At 40.9% G+C, this 15,956-nt stretch overlaps 1 long non-coding RNA gene across 1 annotated transcript in view; it reads right to left on the reverse strand.

Annotated features, from left to right (window-relative positions):
- The window catches only part of LOC122674134, a 54,058-nt gene extending 39,324 nt beyond the window's left edge, over positions 1 to 14,734 (reverse strand). Inside the window, exon 1 of the long non-coding RNA XR_006334910.1 lies at positions 14,600 to 14,734. This is a non-coding gene — a long non-coding RNA (uncharacterized LOC122674134). The remainder of the gene's footprint in view (positions 1 to 14,599) is intronic.
- Positions 14,735 to 15,956: the final 1,222 nt, after the last annotated feature.

Raw genomic sequence — 15,956 nt, forward strand, 5'->3', positions numbered from 1 at the left:
GGCATGCTGCAACTCCTGGGGTCACAAAGAGTCAGACATGACAGAGTGACCGAACAACAAATGGACCCTGTAAAAACACTGGGAGCTCGATGTCTAAGGAGGGTAGATGTGGAGAAGAATTTTGGAGGATAAGTCTCTGAAACAAGAACCATCCTTCATTTTGGATTTAAGCATAAACTAGAGTCTGGAGAAAACATAGAGCAAAAAGTTTTTCTCTACCTTGATCATTGGCAAACCTGTTTTCATTACAGAGGAGAAGTTATGGCAAAATATGATACTGCTCCTTATCTGGTGAATAGGGGTGTCCTTAGAGTCCATATGAACTGCTGAGTGAGAGTCAATGAGTCTACCTTTAGACAACACACAGGTCAATTCAAAAAATATTTGTGGAACATCTACAATGTTCTTGAGCACATACTTGGAGCTAAGCTAGGTACTCTCGGGAGTTTTTTCAACTTTTTTTTTAAATAAAACACATTCCCCACCCTCTAGACTTATAGTTCTATTAAGGAATGATGATTTTCAGATGAAAAATGGCAACAAAAGACAAAAGAAAACTCAATATTGGATTTTTCCCAATCCCTTGCAGTACCATACCATCACCTTCCATATCAGAATGTGGTTTTTGTGACTATTTAATAACAAGGTTCCCATTTAATACATTGAGACCTATTAATAAGTTCAGATGTCCAAACTGATCAGTCTTTAATAACTGTCATCCCCCTTTCAGCTTCTCAGTAGGGAGAAAGTTCAGCATGCACCCAAACTCAGGATCCTTATTTCAGAAATCTTCCTCCCATCAATCAACACTCAACAGGACCTCACCATTTTGTCCCTCCCACCACCCAGTTCTTCTGGGAGAAGAATCAGTCCCGCTTTAAAAAAGACTGGGGCAGGTCTGATTTCAAGAAATCCATTTTTTAAAATAGTCTGATCTCCTCAAGAAAACAAAATACAAAAGGACCATTAAATGTGTTTTAACTATTAAAAGAAGTAGGCAGATGTTCATTCTCTTTATCTGTAGGAAGAATTTCCTTTCCTGACATTGAGTCATGTTCCTTTTTCCCAAGAGGGAATAAAATGTTCCCTGTAAAAGCACAACCTTTTCTTTTCCAGTGTTCTGGACCCATGCCAACATAACAGAGCCAGCCAAACAAAGGGCTGTGATAAGCTCCTCAGGTGCCAGGGGAATGTTATCAGAGGAAATCATCTTCCTCCCTGTGACAAGACGGATGGATCCTCAGCAGACTCACAGAACAACTGGGGCCCCCAAGGAGCAGAAACTCATCAAATACTCAGTGGGGAATTGCGCACAAAACAGCAATGGGAACCAGTGGGAACACAATTTTATTAACTCCAAAAAGTTCTACCAATTGGGTTCTTCGGAGTAGTCCCCAGATTGATATGCCTGCAGACAAAGGACTTTTAGTGACAAATCTGATAAAATATGTGAGAAACACTGTCTTTCTTCGCTTAAGATTCCAATGTTAAATTTGGAGGACTGTTTCAGTCTATAAAATATAGTCATTATATAATCTATTGTGCCACAGCAAGGACACAAATTTAATACAACTGGATGTACAAAAAATTTAGAAACGTAACCTCTTTTATTTTGCCTATGAATAAATATTTTGTCTTTGCCACCTACTGGGTGACAGGAAAGAAATATAAGTGCCCAATCTGGCTGAAGTTGTGCTTGGCTTCTCCAGGAAAGACAACTTAGTCCCAGATTTTTCATCCTTATAGTCCTTTGCTTTCATTCAAGATGGCATCCAAGGATGGGGTAAAGGGGTATGGCTTGAGTTACCAGGAGGAAATGTCCTCAGGTGGTTAGGTATTGTGTACTTTGATGCCTCTAATCTCTGGAGCAACATCTTGTATCCAAAAGCTTACTTGCTAGTATGTGTGGCTAATGCCTGTGGCTATTGTGAGTCCAGGTCTGTTCTTTGACTTAACTGCTCTGTTAAGTTGGAGGCACTGTTGGAGGGAATGTAAGTTGGCATAACCAATATGAAGAGTGACACGGAGATTCTTCAAAGTTAAAATGAGAACTACCATATGATCAATCTTTCTTCTGGGTATATATCCAAAGGAAATGAAAACAGGATCTCAAAAAGACATCTGCAGTCCCACTTATTCACTATAGCCAAGGTATGCTAACAACCTACATCGCCAGTAATGGGTGAATGGATAAAGACATGGTGTATACATACAATGGAATACTATTCAGTCATGAGAAAGAAGGAAATCAATCCATCTATTTGCAACAACATAGATGGGCCTTGAGGGCACCATGCTAAGTCAAATAAGTCAGGCAGAGAAAGACAAATACTATATGATGTCACTTCTAAGTGAAATCTAAAAGAGTCAAACTCATAGAAATAGAGAGCAGAAAAGTGGCAGCCGAGTGTTGGGGTGGGGTGAAATGGGAGATGCTAGTCAAAGGGTACAAACTTCTAGTTAAAAGATGAATACACTCTAATTGAAGAGCATGCCCATTATAATTAATAACACTTTATTATACACAGGAAAGTTGCTAAGAAAGCAGATCTTAAATGTTCTCCCCACAGAAAAGAAGTAATAATTATGTGAGGTGATGGAAGTGTTAGCTAACACTATAGTGGTCCTCATTTTGCAATATTTAAGTGTATCAAACCAACAGGTCATATACTTTAAATTTAAACAATGTCATGTGTCCATAATATCTCTATAAAAGTTGGAAAAATATATAGAACTCTTCCCATCTTTCCAGAAGAAGTTTTCACACTGTGACCTAGAAATAAGCAGATCTGCATTCTGACTTGGGTTTCCTAAACCAGTTTCCTCTAAAGCAAAAATTTCAGCCTGGGAACTGTCACATGCAAGGAAATACAAATATTTTGACAATAACTCATTTGTCTCTTGGCTCCATAAATATCTCTAGCCAGAAGGATTTACTCAGAAAAAAATGATGGCTACTTAGTTTTTCTATTCCAATTGAGGGAGTGATTCATTCATTGGAGGTCTAAGTGATGATCATAAGTAGAAATATAGAACACATTGTTGGAAGGAAGAAATCTCTATTTCATGGGCCTTAGGAAACTGAGGCTAGGTTAAGGGAAGTGACTTACTCAAAGCTTCCAAGTTAGGGGAGGAGATGGAATTTGAATCTGGGATCCCTGACTCTTTAATTATTCCACAGGAATTTAAAAGATACTTTTACAATTTATCTAAATTAATTCTGATTCGCTACAAACTAAACCACTCTTCAGCAGGACTTCCCTGCTGGCTCAGACAGCAAAGATTCTGCCTGCAATGTAAAAGACCTGGGTTCAATGTCTGGGTGGAGAAGATCCCCCGGAGAAGGAAATGGCAACCCACTCCAGTATTCTTGCCTGGAGAATTCCAGTCTGTCTTAAAGAGTTAGACACAATTGAGCAACTAACACTTTCACTTTCTTCAAACCAGTCTGTACTTCTACTTGGCAATAATTAAAATGTCAATGTGGCTGTTGTTATTACCTCTCTATCTAGCCAAATTGGGTCATGAATAGTAATTAATATGAATTAATTAAAAGTCTTTAACTTTCCTACAAATAACTATTTTAAAACTGGAACAATTCCAAATCAATGTGAAAAACAGAACTCTGGTATTATGTTTTTGGAATGCTTTAGTTCAAGCAAGTATTTTTAATGACACCAAACAAATCAATTCTAAGAGTTCTTTTACTTTTAAAAATTAGAAAAAGAAACACCCAAAGAAAGAATTTGGATCGATTCGTAATTGACTATTTCAAATCATAATTACACTTAATTTTATTTCTCCATATAGGTCCAAGAACAGAACCACCTGACTCCAATTTTGAAATCCTCTTGAGAAAATCTCCCCCAGAGCCTGTCTCCCAGCCACGTCTATACATGTGCCTCTGTGAATAACACATTAACACCGCTCACAATAGAAGGTATTGTTCTTTATAGCTAGTCAAATTAATTATTTGAGCACCCCAGGATGTAACATGAAAGAACAGTTTTATAGATATTCAGGGCACTATATAATATGCCATGGTGAATTATTGACTCTAATGAGAACATCCTCAAAAGGCTGAACTCCCAAGGGTGCTGGCTGAAGAACTGGGAGGAGGGGCTCATACGTTAAATCAATAATTAGGAAGACGGAAGAGAAACAGATTGGGCAAGAGATTTCTGAAAATTAAACGTTTGTCATCTGTGTATATTCCTTGCTGATGATTCACTAAATGAAGATTAGCTTCAGTAACTTCTTGACCAGCATGTCAGTGAATCCTGAGCTCTATCCTAAGCCTGGGATGCATGAAATGGACGAGCCTGGGTATATTTTCTGTGGAGTTGACTAGATGTGATATGATTTAGAGAAATTTATGAGCTATTATTGTGCTAGTTATGTATGTTTCACAGTTGTATACCATGCTGAGTATTATGTCAGGTTGATAGGGAATGTAAAAGGAAGCAAATAACATTCTTAAAGGACTTTATAGTTTATCTAGAGACATCAATTATGCACATATAACATTATTTAAGAGAATTTACCCATGTTTTTAAAAACACCACTGCAATCATTTGCAACATGGAATTGTATCTTTTACCACATCTCTGACTCTATCCATGCTAACATTTTAATAAGTTAACTTTCTTTAAAAACAGATTATTTTAGTTCTTATCACGCATTCTACCAAGAAGATGAAGAGGTGATATATGTTTAGTGAAGCATGACTCAAATAAGGAAAAGTATAATTATAGACTTCAGTGAAATTTTCAGAAGCACTCTCTTTTATATAGGGCATTAAAAGCTTTCCTGACTATGTAAATTCAGAGTGGAAGAACGATGTTTCTAGATCAACTCTCAGAAAGATGCAATCAGTTAAGGCCCTTGTACATGACCACAATCCATAATATTCAGCTCCTAATACTAATAAAGACATCAACCTATATATATTCTGCACTACTCAGGAATGTTTCAAAAATAGCAATTTGAGGTCTTAGGGAAATAAGAAAGGAGGTGTTATGGATCCTCTATTATTTCTATGGCAGTGCCAGGAGGGTTGGGGATGTGTCTGCAGAGGACTAGGATTTGCTGGGTTCCCTTCACTTTGTCCCATTTTCTCTTCCATTTGTACCATGCTCAGCTCAGATTACTCACACAAAGAATCCATTCCCACCATCACATCCTCAGACAAGGTCAGCACAGATTCAAGGTCTGTCTCGCTCCTGGACCCTTCTATTTATTGCCAAGCCTTCTGGAACCTGATTTCTGCTCCCTTCAAAGCACTTTCTAGTTCTTTCATGACTGGGTCTTCTAGCCCAGGCCCTGGCTTCCTATTGCAGTCTGATCCCACCTATCGATTCTGTAGCCTGAGATGTTCTTGCAGGTGAAGTTTCAACACACATACACACACACACACACACACACACACACACATCTACAGTTTCCTCATTCTGAGATTCTATGAGAGAACAATGGTAACTGTGGCAACCCTTGTTGTCTCTCTATGGATTTTTTTTGAAAGATTGATGCTTTGTATTGTTTTTTCATCTTAGGAAACATTGGCCTCAAAAGGCAAAAAGTCTCTGGCAGGAGAAATGTTCCTAGAAGGCCCTGAAAATACAATCTCCTTTCATGACAGTGAGCAAAATATCTCCTGTCACTTCTGGGGCTCTCATTCCCCCTCCATGCAGCATTCACAGCGTTCAAGCACATTAAACATTCGCGTCGTTTACACGTGGCCCAGCCTCTGTTCTGATCCTCTGTATTAGGACAGCTAACTGCAGCTCACTCGGTGCTGCTGTTTGCACAGCTGGACATGTCGGATAGAATGAGTTCATCCCTTCAAAGATGAGCTTAAAGCCGCCGTCTGGTAGTGTTTCTTTTCTACACCTACGACCATTCCTCATTGTTCTCCCAAGCACAGGGAGTTTTAATGAAGTCATGTCTTTTAGTGTAACTCTGCAGGTGCACAAATGCTGATAAACCTCCTTAACTCGCTGTCAGATCAGCATGTTTATCTTCGAGCTGCAGAATGTATTTAATTATAAGATATGAAAAGGTCCTTCAGATTTGTTCTCTGGGCCCAGAACTAATGACTCATTTGTGAAGCGCTGTGTCTCCCCCAAAGGTTACAATGACTAGTTGCTGATCATCTGAAGGACTCATTCGTGGTAGCATTTGGACTGCAAGCTATAGAAATTTCCTTTAAAAAGAAAGAAAAGAAATAGCTTCTAAAGGCCCAGGAAATTTGTACCAAATGCATATTTAACACAACTAAACACACACAAATACACACTAGCGTGAATATATATGAATATATATAGATGCATGAGTGCTATAAGGAATTCGCTGTTAAAATTTTAAAATGTGAATACATCTCAGAGATTATTAACATCTTAGTGTAAACTAAACTTAATCACATTGCTTTCTCCTGAAGACGAGGTTTCGGAGGGAATGAGAGTTTGACCCGGAAATGGGAAGCGAGATGCCTGAGGAGGGGTTGGTTGCTCAAAAGAGGGGAGAAAAGCATTCTGGAGTGCAGAACTCTCCCCAGTAAGACTGGGCTGAGAAGGTTCCTTTGGAAGGAGAACACCATGCACTCAGAAGGGAGACAAGATTCAGTCCCAAAGACAAAGAGTCTCGGTGGAAGGCGTGTTGAGAGCTGGATAAATCATTTAGCCTCGAAGCATCTTTTCTCTGCCTGTCTCACCTCACAGCTATGAGCATAGTATAAGCTCATGCCTTAAAACAGCTTAATGGAAAATGTTTGAAAACTATGAAGCAAATAGAAGTATATATATAAAGCCTTAGCAGTTGATGTATGGCAGAAACTAACACCATATTGTAAAGCAATTATCCTCCAAATAAAAAATTTTGAAAAGCCTTAGCATAATGTAACTTATCATAACCACTGCTCCCATTAATCGAGTATTTATTGAACACTGACCATCTGCCATGATAAAAAGTCCCTTGACTCAAGTTCCTCCAAGCTCAGTGAGCAGGCTGGTGGGTTAATAACCACAGAACATGATGCAAAATATACACTTAGCGTAAAGTACTACAAGGGTAAAGAAGAAGACGAACTACCTCTGTCTGGGGGAAGATCGAGGCTTTCCAGAGTAGGAGGTGGTTGAGCTGGGTCCTGCTTTACAAGTAGCTCACCCGAGGGGACAATGGAAAGTCAGAGGAACAGCAAGGGCAGAGGCCGCCAGCCACAGGCAGCGAGTCTGTGCTTCTCAGCACCGCTTGGTATAAAGAATAAAAAGCACAGGAATGCCAAATCTCATAACGAACTCCCCTGGCCTGATTCCATGCTCACCAAGCCGCCCTCTGATGATAATTTGGCTTCCCGCTTAGATCTGCCTGTAGGGAAAGCACATGCTAGCAAAGGAGCCAGAGTATCCAGTCCACTAGATGATTATATTTCTCACTGTAAATTAATGTCAGCATAAAGGCTGATGCATTTTTTTTTTAAGTGCAGGAATGAAACTATCACATATAAGGCAGATGCAAAGGAAATTAGGTGAAAATTCACCAGGAAATCAGCCTTCGGGCTGCCAGTGTGGACAATGCTGGAACAGCTGTGCAAACACCGCAGGTAACTTCCAGAAATGGGCAACTGACAAAGCGTATTACACAGCACGTTCTCTCCCCCACATGAAGTGCTCCTGTTCACATTTTTCTCCATTGTTATAATCCCCTCAAACAGCCCAGCCAAAGGTAAGCATCAGATGTCAGTTATCCCAGACTCCTGGAAACCCAGGCCTGGAGGGTGAGGTAGTGTCTTCTTTATCAAAACCTTTGCCTTTCTTGTTATGGGCTCCACAGTGTCCCTCCAAGATTTGTAGGTTGAAATCCTAATCCCCAGCACCTCAGATTGTGGCTCTATTTGGAAATAGGGCCTTTAGATTGCTAATTAAAGCTAAATGAGGTCATTAGCATGAGCACTAATGCAATATGACTGGTCCCCTTATAAGAAGAGGAGATTAGAAATCAGACACACACAGAGGGAAGGCCAGCTGAAGACAGGGAGAAGATGGCCATCTGCAAGCCAAGGATTTCCTTCCTTAGAAGGAAATCAACCTTACTGTCACCTTCATCTTAGACTTCTAAAGAACCCCTTGGAGAACCCCAGACCTCCAAGACTCTGAGAAAATAAATTTCTGTTGCCTTCACCACTCTCTCTGTGGATCTTTGTTACAGCAGCCCTAGCAAACTAATACAGCTCCCTTCAAATCCTTCCCTCAACCACTCCAACACAAGATGCTTACCTGCGACATTCAAAATCAAAAAGGCTGTCTACTGCCATCAGCAGGGATGCATTTTAGTCCTTCATGCTTATAATCACTCCAGTGACTCAGGTGGATGACTCTGGGGCCTCAGCCATGATGACAATTGCCTAGTCTCACTAAAGTAGTCAAAGACACAATTTCTGAGGTATAAGGTCCTGAGAGTACAACAAACTGCACAAAGTCCCTAACGCAGATACGATGAAGAACTTATATTCCAAAACTACAAAAATGTATGATTGTGATTATCTTGTTGTGATTTTTTTAACTGCTACTTTTAAGAAACAATACCTTGCTGGACAGGGGAGCCACAGAGGGTCAGATGGCCAACTGGCTATTTCCTAAAGACCTCTACCCTGTAACAATCAGGGTATGATGAGAAACTCCTAAATCTCTCTTATTAACAATTCATTTCTGAATGGGTAGAGTGTCTAGACTTATGTTCTTTAGAGCTTCTCCCTTACAAGGCTATTTCAAGGAAAATTAGTTTGAGAAACTGGAACTCTTTCAGTTTGCAACTGGAACTGGGGTCAGGTATGTTTCATTCTTCCCCTTGTTCATATGTTTCTATGATTTCTTTTTTGTGATAAGCGAAACTAATTTTTTTTCCTTGTAAAAATCATCATCTGATGTGTATTTGTATGGTTCATTAATATTAATGATTCTTTAATGTGTCCCTTTTAACTTCCACTGAAATATACCACAATTGGGGGATAAAATATTCTTAATTTCTGACACTCAATACCTGCTCCAGTTCAGTTTTCCATTGAAAACACTCTTGGCACATTAACAGTAATAAGTCATGTGAATCATATATACCCTTGAAATGATATGATGAAAAGGGTACCTCACCTCTTGGGGTCTTCCTCCTTGAAACACATAATCCCAGTCTAATCATGAGAAAAGCATGAAACAAATCCCGTGTTCACAGCTGAGGGGCACTTGATTAAATATCTAACCAGTACTCCTCAAAATTGCCAACATCATCAAAAACAAAAGAAAATTTGGGAACTATCACAGCCCAGAGGAGCCTTAGGAGACAAGATGACTAACGTAATATGCATGAGATCTTGGAACAAAAAAAAACACATTAGGTAAAAACAAAGGAAATCTGAGTAAAGTATGAACTTTAGCTAATAATAATTTTTCAATGTTCATTTATTAGTTGTAACAAATGTACCATAGTAATGTAAGTAATCTGAGATGTTACTAACAAGGGAAACTGAATGCAGAGCCTATGGAACCTCTCTCTACTATGGTTACACTTGTTCCATAAATCCAAAATTGTTCCAAAATAGAAAGTTTATTTTTTAAAAAATGCTCCAGTTTAACTCCCAAAGGCCATCGATGTCTGTGTTGTTGTTCAGCTGCTAAATCGTGTCCAACTCTTTTGCAACCCCAGTCCCCCGTCCATGGGATTCTCCAGACAAGAATACTGGAGTGGGTTGCCATTTCCTTCTCTAGGGAATCTTCCCAACGCAGGGATCGAACCCGTGTCTCCCGCACTGGCAGGCAGATTCTTTGCGGCTGAGCCACCTGGGCAGTCCATCACTGTCTGTAATCAGGCTCTAATGTACAGCCAGACAGTCTTCTCCAAAATCCCAATACGTGGCCCCCTCCCCCCGATTTCCTCTCCCAGTGAAACTTTGGTACATATTTCATATAAGCACTTTATCTTTCAGTAACAAGAGCTTCTGTTCACTTTCAACAGTCATCCACGGACTGCTGCTCCCTCTTCTAACACAAATACTCTACTGGAGGCTTCATATCATCACCCCATCCCCTGAATGGACTGAGCACATGACTCCTGTCTGCATGTTTTCTCCATTGGGATATCTACAAGCTCAATTCCTGGGGCAGCTTTCTCACAGCATAAGCCCCAAGTTTTCATTAAATAAAGCCTTCTGGGGCCAAAGCTCAGCTTCTGGAAGTGGTAGCGAGATGCCAAAAGGCTTGCCACTAAATCAGTATGAGGGAAATCGATACCAGGGAGAGCCGGGCTGTAGTATTTTCAGCCTTCAGCATTCAAAGTCCTGCAACACTAAAGACATCCAGATGCGCGCCACCTGGGAGCCGAGGTCCCTGAAGAGAGTGTTCTTTTGCTGTTGAATCATTCGTGGCTTGGGTTATTTTTGCTTCTTCTTTTGTTTGGTTTTTAACTAATCTAAAAAGCAGTGTTTATTTGCAGAAAAGGCCTATTGGCCTTGATATTCAACTCACACTCAAGTTTGGCTTATATTCAGAGCCAAGCAGACCTTGATCTTCATTTATTATTCAATAAGAAGAATACAATTAGCCTGGAGTTGGTTTTCTGACCCAAAGAAAGGCCCACATAAATCTGAGTGGGGATAACTCCACTCTCCCTGTAACTGATGTGATGAAGGGGCAAGTAGCAGGGCAAGTAGCAGACCACCAATCTCCTCAACACTAGGCTTACATGGAACCTTTGTCTCTGCTCAGAAAGCAATATTTCTGAGCAGCAAATATTTACCTAAAGGGATCCTTTGTATTATTTATACTTTGCAGATCATTGATTCAGAAAATATATGGATACCAAGAGGAAGAAAACAGGCTTCCCTGATGGCTCAGATGGGAAAGAATCTGCCTGCAATGCAGGAGACCCAGGTTCGATCCCTGGGTCAGGAAGGGAACGGCAACCCGCTCCAATATTCTTGCCTGGAGAATTCCATGGACAGAGGAGCCAAGAGCAAGAAAAACGAAGCCAAGAGGAAGAAAGCCTACCTAACGCTCAGCACAAAAGTAAGCTGATGCTAGAACAGAGTTGCTAGTCCTTCGGGAAGGAAAAAACCCAGTCCTACAGTGAGCCAGGTGGAATCCAGGAAGAAGGACTGACATCCTGATGAATCCTGATGACAGGATCGTTACAGGTGACATACACAAACTGACCTTTATGGAAATAGGATGTTTCAATTTACATCAAATGATCATTGCTAACAATCAAATTAATAAACATATAACTGTATCATAGAAGAGGACATGATAATTTTATTCTCTGAATAATAGCTATCATCTGTTGAGTGCTACTATGTGCCAGGTGCTATGATACGGACATCCACTCAACAGCTCAATCAATCCTCACAAGAACCCCAGGAAGTAGGATTCACTATTATTATTTCCATTTCATGGCTGAAGACACCAGGGCTCAGAAAAAGTAAATAGTTCTTCTGGTAAGTAAAGAGGTCTCACCAGAAGAGGGAGAGGTGAGATTTGATCTTGGAATTTTGTGTTGTGTGAGTGAAGTTCAACGGACAATGCAGCATCCCGGGGCGGGAGAGGGGCAAGTTGCATGTGGTCTGAAGCCTGGCTTGGCCCCACCTCCCACCATCTCTCCTCCTCTCTGGGATGGGTTCTCAGTCTCCACTCTCCCCTAATCAATGGCACCCCAGCCAACATAGGGCTGCCCTCCCCAAACCTGTCCCACAGCAGCTGCCGTCTAGGGCAGCTACCATTCATGTTGAGGGAGGAGGTTAGACCTTCATCCTTCTGCCCCCACAGGGGCCTGGGCACTTGGTAGAAGAAGGACCAGTATTTGGTACAAGCCCACTGGCATCTCTGCACGGGGCACAGTGGTGTCCAATCCCAATCCAGGCTGACGGCACCATACAGCATTCTGCAGGTGACTCGGCCATCCAGAGATGGAGAAATTCTTGTCATTCTTCTAAATTCTCAGTGTTCAAGTGTTTGCCTGATAGCCTGATCCTAAAGAGGAAATAACTTGAGATGAATATCACCTCTAAATAAAAGATGCTACCAACTTTTGAAAGTTAGCTTTCAATAGTATACTCCAGGTGCTTTTTCAGCTATTGAAGCGGTCACAAAGAAAAGAGGTATACAAGACTTAAATGGTAATTTTAATACAAACTTATTTATGTATGTATTTTTGGCCGTGCGGGGTCTCCGCTGCTATGCCAACTTTTCTCTGGTTGCAGCAGGCAAGCTGCTCATCGCGGTAGCTTCTCTTGTTGCACAGCCCAGGCTCTAGGTGTGTGGGCTTCAGTAGTTGTGGCTTGCAGGCTCTAAAGCATAGGCTCAGTAGTTGTAGTGCACGCGCTTAGTTGCTCCACAGCAGGTGGGATCTTCCTGGACCAGGGATCGAACTTGTATCTCTCCTGCATCGGTAGGTGGATTCTTCACTACTGAACCACCAGGGACGTCCTAAGTGGAACTTCTAATGAGATCTTTATATTATCTGTCTTTCTTTCCGCCATGGCAATTCATTTGCAGGTGTGTTGAATGATTTACGTCCATCTTCATCATGTGAAGAATACTCTAGACTGCTATTTCTCAAACAATTAAAGTGCAAATAAATCACCTGGAGGTTTTGTTGAAATGTAGATTCTGATTCTTTAGGCTTGGCTTAGAATCCAAGAATCTGCACTTCTAACAACCTTCCAGGTCGTGGTGATGCTGTTAGTTGATTATAGACCCTTGCATCAAAATATGACCCATGGACCAGTAGCATCAGCAATACCTAGATGTTTAACAGAAATCCAGGGTTTCTGGACACACCCTCTACCTACAGAAAAGAACCTGCACTTTAACAAGGTCTCTGGGATATTCATAAGCACATTAAAGTATGGAAAGCATCATCCTTGACCTTGAATCTATCTTCCTCTCTCTAGTTCTTCCATTTTCCAAAGCCACAAGATAAGAAAGAATCACTGGGACTACTGACTAACTTGCAGATTTATAACATAGCAGGTCGTAGGAAGGACACATTGAACTTTGTTTTCTTCTTCATCCTGACTCTCCCAAGTATGTTCCAGGATACCAGAATTTTTGCTTATGGTCTGAGAATCATTTGTAGCCTTGGTTTAAATACTGATCTAAAATGTTGGTAGGACCATTATATAGAGGCTGCTAAATCTGTAGAAGGGGGCATCTGTAGGGTGTTGAGGAGTGCACTTGAGTGGGACCAAAATTTTTCAGACCTACTAGGCTTTTTGAGTAGCTGCAAATTATTCATAGCCTTAATAAGAACACACAACAGAGGGTCTCTAAAATTAATGCAATTCACTAGTGAATATTCATACTACTACTTGCTCTGAGAAGTGTAGTAGAATGTTTAGGCACACCAAAAGGCTCCAGAGACGGTCTGGATTCAAATTCTACATATGTCTCCTATGAGCCGTGTCAGCTTTGGTGAATTATTTAACCTCTCTGTGCCTTAGTTTCAGCATTTAAAACAGGTATGATAATAGTACCTATGAAAAGTTTTAGAAGGATTAGAGTAATAAAGCCCTTGGAACCACACCTTGTACATAGTAAGCTTTGCAAAGACATATGAAGGCAAACTTGAAAATATGGCTAATTTTCAATGTATTTTTGTAGGGTCTCAACATTTCTATAATTCAGCTATTTCAATCTGTTGTGCTATGACCAGGTACACAATTTCCCTTCCATTAGAAAGAGGAACACCCCCATGGTTCCGTTTATAACAATTAACACATTAAGCACTGAGAAGCATGATGAAAGTGGGGCCAACACACATGGCCCCCAAAGGGCCTGAAAGTGAGGCCTTGAGGCTATCTCTGTGTTCCACAGTCAAACACCAGCTAGGGGAAAAAATTCAAAACATGCCTCCAGACTCCCGCATACACAGAAAGTCTTACCGGCATAAAACCAATTTGTTGTACTTCAATATCCAGAGATCATTGTTTTCAGAATGATTAAGCATTTATCAAAAGCTATCAAGGTACTGCGCAAAATGAAGTATAAAACTGGGTGCTTGGCAATTAAATCTCACTCAGTAAATTGGCCAGTGTCAATGCAATAAAGTGCAATATACAAACACTGCTTTTCCACTTAAATGAAAACCGAAGGGGAAAATCCACATAATAAGAGATTTTCAGATTTCAACACCCCTTCTCCACTCAAGATATTGAAGATGGGATCAAATATATTGTGGTATGTGTGTCTGCTGCACTTACAGGCTTTTCACATGCCTGCCCTATGAAGCCAGTTTCCCCTGTGCGCCATCAATAATTTCTTTGTTTTGCCTGGATGGTTCTTGTACCCTTCTCAAGGTGTGCTTCTGGGCAGTATGTGTATTTGACATTTTTCCCTTCTCATCCCTACTTGGCTGTCTCTGGACCAAAACTGATTTGCAGGCAAGAGAAGAGCACTGAAAATTTCATGACATTTGGATTTAAAAAGCACATGGTATGTAAATCCATGGCTGATTCATATCAATGTATGACAAAACCCACTGGAAAAAAAAAACAAAAAACTAATTACAAAAAAAATAAATAAATAAAAAGCACATGGTAGTGGCTCATACGTTTGCTTACCTGGGATTAAAACCTGTTAGCGTTCCAGCATGTTCCTCTCTGTGAGATTCATTTCTGACTCGCGTGCGGGGACTTGCAGAGTGCTTCATTACAGCTCAGGGGCACAGCCGATGCCATGCAAGCCATTAAAAATGAGTTTGCGAGTACAAAAAAGAAACCTTTGTAGACGAGGGCCAATTTGTTTCGAAGGCAGCGCACTGTTAGAGCATTCACAAAGTGGCAAGCATTAGCTCAGATTCAAGCTATGCCATTTTCACTCTTATTTTTAAATACCAAATGGAGAACTGGGAGAGTCCTTCCTTTGTGACAGCAGCTTTAGTTTCCGCCCTTATTTTCTGCCATTACAGCTCAGTTGAGCTGTATGAACAGCCCTGTGTTTTTTGCCTTGGATAAAAATCCACAGATCTATGTTTGGCCAGGGTCCTAAGGAGAGTCATCATAGTCTCTACCCCTCAGTTTCTTTATATTCAAAATATCTCCCATACCAGGCTCACAGGGTGGCTGCGACGGACGGGAGAGCTACTGAACACAATTTTTATAAGTAAAAATCGGAAAGCAGGTAGAGCACGAAGAATTATTTCTGCTGTTATTAAAGCAGGCAAATTTATAGTTTGCCACCTCAAGACGTCCCCACTGCTTGTCTTAGTTTATTGATATTTAACTTGGTTTTGATTAATCCTGTTATTATTTGCATATTCACTGTATCTGCAAGTTCCAAGATAAATACCTTTGGATCAGAGTTTCTCATTCCCAGTATTCTCGACACATTAGACTGGATAACCTCTTTTGACGGGTGTAGCCTTTCCTTTCTCCAGGGGATCTTCCCAACCCAGGGATCGAACCCAGGTCTCCCACATTGCAGGCAGATTCTTTACCAGCTGACCACAAGAGAAGCCCAAGAATACTGGAGTGGGTAGCCTATCCCTTCTCTAGGGGATCTTCCCAACCCAGGAATCGAACCAGAGTCTCCTGCTGCATTGCAGGTGGATTCTTTACCAACTAAGCTATCAGAAAAGCCCTTTGTCCTGTGCATCTTAGGATATTTCACAGACTCCTTGACCTCTACCCATTCGATGCTAGTAGCCCTCCCTGCTACCCAACTGTAACAGCCAAATATATCTCCAGATAATGCCAAATGTCCCTGGTGGACAAAATCACAAAGTAGAAGACCACTTCTTTGGAGTTAATCAAACCGGTATTGTCACTGGCTGCATTTCGTATTAAGTGGAGAACAGCAAGAGCAATTTAGCTCGTGAAAGCTACAGAAACCAGTGGGAACACCCTCAGATCATATCACAATTTGTACAAGGCAGATAGGAACCAACCCTGAAAGCTAACAGTGGTCCCTAAAGTCAAG

Source organism: Cervus elaphus, chromosome 18 (assembly GCF_910594005.1).
Source record: "Cervus elaphus chromosome 18, mCerEla1.1, whole genome shotgun sequence".
NCBI lineage: Eukaryota > Metazoa > Chordata > Mammalia > Artiodactyla > Cervidae > Cervus > Cervus elaphus.